Source organism: Schistocerca cancellata, chromosome 3, assembly GCF_023864275.1.
Source record: "Schistocerca cancellata isolate TAMUIC-IGC-003103 chromosome 3, iqSchCanc2.1, whole genome shotgun sequence".
Lineage (NCBI taxonomy): Eukaryota > Metazoa > Arthropoda > Insecta > Orthoptera > Acrididae > Schistocerca > Schistocerca cancellata.
In genome coordinates this window covers 319,144,209-319,149,054 of record NC_064628.1, presented here as the reverse complement: position 1 = coordinate 319,149,054, position 4,846 = coordinate 319,144,209, and the positions used below count along the sequence as shown (strand labels likewise).

The window sequence follows — 4,846 nt, the reverse complement described above, 5'->3', positions numbered from 1 at the left end:
CGCAATTACACAGTTGGATAACTTCACACTTATGAAATTGTATTTTGTCTGTACTTTGTGAACTTTTCATATTTTTTTTGGAACCATTGTGATGCTATGAGAGCTTTGAATGATGTATTTGGTATGGGATCATGATTTTTAAAGTACGTTTGAGGTAGATGCCACTATTGAAGTGGCAGTGATTTTTTTTAGGTTTTGAAATTATTGGAGGAAGCTACAACGATTTTGAGATTTGACTGAGGTGTTATTATGTTATTATTACGATGACAAGGTGTATTATGCTGTTGAGGTATGTTTATGATCAATAAGCTGATGCTATATGAGGAATTTGATTATGCTACATATTTATAGTGATGAAATATTGAAGAAGTGTCGACGAATATGTATATGTGTAATAAGGTAAGAAATAATGAGTAGTGGTTAGGGACTCTGGTTTGTGAAAAGTTTGTTGGAAACCAAGAATCGTACTTTAAGAGTTATGAAATGTATGTACATGCAAGAATGTATTACAATACCGACGAAATTTTTTTGGACACTGTTATATTAATAGGATTTTGTTTCTAGACATTTGTAATGCAAATTCTTGACCTGTGAAATTTTTTATATGAGACTGTCACTGTAGTGCAAACTGCTGTCGTAAATATTTCGGCAAGAAAGGTAAGTGACCGTGACGTAATGCATTTTGGGCGCCCAGCTGAGAGATAGTCGTCTGAAAAAAGAAAGCCATTAGGTGGAGAAAAAAGAGGCCATTATCCTCGCTATTGACATTTCTTTTTAGAAAGCATCGCAAATACGACACTCTCAAACTTGAAAACATATGATTACACTGTGGAGCTCTTAATTTATGATATTTACTAAAATACGAGGGCTTAAGTCAGGGGAGAGACGTAGGTGGTATAGCACTTAGCAGCCCAGCCCATCAGTCAAAGAAATCAGTAACAGCTTGCACTGTATGTGCTTGAGCATTGTCCTGGAAAATGATGGTCAGGTGCTGCAGAAAGTGTCATCACTTCTGTCTCTATGCAGTTCATTTTTGGAACACAACCTATGACCAGCTTAGAGACAGAAGTGATGGCACTTTCTACAGCACCAGACCATCATTTTCCAGGACAATGCTCAAGCACGTACAGTGCAAGCTGTTACTGATTTCTTTGACTGATGGGCTGGGCTGCTAAGTGCTATACCACCTACGTCTCTCCCCTGACTTAAGTCCTCGTAAGTTCAATTCGATTTCTAAACTAAAGGAAACACTTCACGACATTCGCTTCAGAACTGCGACAAATTCGTCGGGCAATAGACCGCGCCGCTCGAACTGTCAACACAACTGGCACTGCTAAGAGTATCCTACGATTTCCACGTCGCTGGCAACGGGTTATACATAATGCTGGTGACTACTCTGAAGGTCAGTAAAACTTTGAAACACGTATCTATTTTGTACGAGCTGTAAATAAATACTTGCTACTATTAAAGTTCCGACCCTCGTGTATAGGCGCTGCCAACCCCAGCGCTGTATCCTGTCTGTTTACATATCCGTGTATTTGAATACGCATGCCTATACCAGTTTTTTTTGGGGGCTTCAGTTTAATTGTCTTACTAGCTTATTGGTTTTTAGCTTGCCAAAATACCAAAAAAGCTAAACAGAATTTAACTTTCGTCATTTTAAAAATAAATGTTACTTACATATGATCTGACCATCAGCAGTTCTATGAAATTTTATTCCAAATTGTTGGCTGAATGCAAATTTGATGACATTTCATTTCACGATTGCGTAATACGTCTATATGCAGTGTGTTTGAAGTCATGAAATTCATATTCAGCGAATCATTTGGGAAAATGTGTTCAAAGAAATTTTTTTTTTCTTCTGAAGTTGAGATAGGTGTTAATGTTAATGTTGGTGGGAGACGGGGAAGGTACTAGAGAATATCCGGCCGGCCAGGGTGGCCGAGCGGTTCTGGCGCTACAGTCTGGAACCGCGCGACCGCTACGGTCGCAGGTTCGAATCCTGCCTCGGGCATGGATGTGAGTCATGTCCTTCGGTTAGTTAGGTTTAAGTAGTTCTAAGTTCTAGGGTACTGATGACCTCAGCACTTAAGTCCCATAGTGCTCAGAGCCATTTGAACTATTTTGAACTAGAGAATATCCGATTGCGCTCAAGGGTGATGGTCTCAGACAGGCTGGTAACCACTCTGTAAAAGGAATGGTGACGATATGGGGTGAGGACAACAGCGTGGCAAGGAGGACATCATCAAGAGAATATCGTAGGTTAGGCCGACTGTCTCTGATGAATGCGCAGATGATAACAACAGGAGCTCGGGCAGAGGTTACGGGCACAGTGTCACCACGAACCGTCGTAAACAGATTATTGCGAGTTGGACTGACATCTGGCTTGCACCAGTTTCCTCTCAAAGTGAGATAAATAAATAAAGAGAACATTTGATATGTCTGCCTTGACACAACAAGAAAAACTCTCAAAGAGAGTCAGTCTTGTGTCCGCACCACCCACAAAAGAGACATTTCACTCCTGCGTGAAATTAGAAGGTAGCTAGTATCTCCCCCCCCCTCCCCCTCCCTCACCCCCATCCTCCTCCGTAAACTGACTCCACACCATCATAATCTTTAAACTGAAAAGCAATTTTCTCTTAATACTTTCATTTTTAAGACGACGAAAGGTAATAAATTATATTTATTATTTTTTTTTTTTTTAAGGACATTATCTTTACGCCAGTGACTGTTATATTACACTATTGCAGTTTCGGCCACTATCAAGTGCTGATATTACATTACATTAACTTGGCTTAAAGCCATGTGCTAATATTTGCTGATATTATGGCGTTAAGCCATGTCAGTGTAATGTAATATCAGCACTTGATAATGGCCTAAGGCCGAAATTGCAATTGCGTAATAGAAACTTCTAACCGTCACTGGCGTAAAGATGATGTCCTTAAAAAAAAAATTTATGTCTGTGAATCCCAGCTACAACAAGTTTATATATTTATTATGTAAATTGAGGAGGGAGAAAGGGAAGAGAAGAAACTAATTGTATCAGCTGTATTGGCACTTTATGTGGAATCAGCAGCGACGAGTGAAAATGTTTGCCAGACCGGGAATCGAACGCGGGATCTCGTGCTAACTTGACAGTTACGTTAACCACTGCGCCATCCAGATACAGTATTGATCACAATTGCGCGGACTAACTCAGCACGGCTCCTGGCCGACAGACGTTTCCACCTAGCGCTGCCTATCCGCAGTCCTCATCCATGTCCCCTATACTCGCCACTTCGGGATTCCCGCAGGAGTTCGAAAGAAAAGACACCATACATCCATATCATTTATTCGCCTTAATGGGCAATGAATCCCTCACTTTTAGTGCGGATGCACGACGACGTGCGATTTCCTGAGGGAATCTCAAAGTAGCGAGCATCGAGATTGTGGATTGGAACTGTTGCTATGTGGCGCTAGGTGGAAATGTGAGTCGGTCAAAAAAAAAAAAAAAAAAAAAAAAAAAAACACTCCGTCTTCAAGCCACGAGTGACCTACCGGGACCATCCGACCACCGTGTCACCCTCAGTGGAGGATGCAGATAGGAGGGGCGTGGGGTCAGCACACCACTCTACCGGTCGTTAGGATGGTATTCTTGACCGAAGCCGCTACTATTCGGTCGAGTAGCTCCTCACCTGGCATCAAGAGGCTGCGTGCACCCCGAAAAATGGCAACAGCGCATGGCGACCTGGATAGTCACCCATCCATGTGCCAACCACGCCCGACAGCGCTTAACTTCGGTGATCTCACGGGAACCGGTGTATCCACTGCGGCAAGGCCGTTGCCGGGTCGGCCAGGAGACGTAGCGAAATAGTCCACACAATTACAATTAACGCTGTGTCACGATGGTGCAGTGGTTAACGCCACAATCTAGCAAGGAGGAGATCCTGGATTCGAATCTTGTTCGGACAGCTGATATCAACAGGTTTTTCCCCTTCCTTTCTCCTCTCTCCACCCTTAGTTTACACTATATCTATCACAGCCGCGGAATCCACCTGGTGTCTGTTCTTTTGGACATATCCGGAAGAAGAGACATCATGCATTCATGTAAATGATATGTAGTATTTGTAAATGTCTCGCTAAACCATGAACTAATAAGTAAGTGAGACACTTGGTATGGTTTATTTCTAACAAAACATTTTTGCAGAAAGATGATTCAATTCTCAATGCAACACGAGCGCCGCATGCTACTCCTTCTCAGGTAAGAAACTTTCCACACTGAGGGCAGAGCCTTGAAACAACATACCGCTTCCCTCCTTACCAGCACTTGTTTCATCCACTCTCTGCAGCCCATTTAACATCAACCAAACTAAAGTAAGCGCGCATCACTCCCGTTGTCTGTAAATCACTTGATCACTGTCTCCTCACTCCTGAACCGGCATAAATTGGAAGGTTTTTGGCTGCCAATGGTTTCTGTCTGAGCACTGATACTTATTGTCATTGCTATCATTACTATTACTATTATTATTATCATTACTGTTATTATATTTGTATTATTACTATGCTGTGTAGGTTGTAGACCCTGTAACAGTGTAGTACATATTGCAAAGCTATTGTTATATTCTTCTGTCAGTTTATTGTCGCGAAACAAATAACACAAAGTTACTGTTGTGTTGTGCTGTCTGTAACTTACTATATTGTTGCGAAAATGTTAATACAAAGATACTGCTGTGTTGTGCTGTCAATTAGTTAGTTTATTGTTGTGAAACGAATATAAAAGTTACTGATTTGTTCTGCCTTAAACTGGTTTATTGTTGCGAAACGAATACTGAAACAATATCTGATCAACTGTAGGAATTACTTACAA

The 4,846-nt window shown here is 41.5% G+C and overlaps 1 pseudogene; it reads right to left on the bottom strand.

Annotated features, from left to right (window-relative positions):
* Positions 1 to 3,707: 3,707 nt before the first annotated feature.
* On the bottom strand, positions 3,708 to 3,825 carry LOC126177622 (5S ribosomal RNA; annotated as a pseudogene).
* Between the last annotated feature and the right edge of the window lie 1,021 nt (positions 3,826 to 4,846).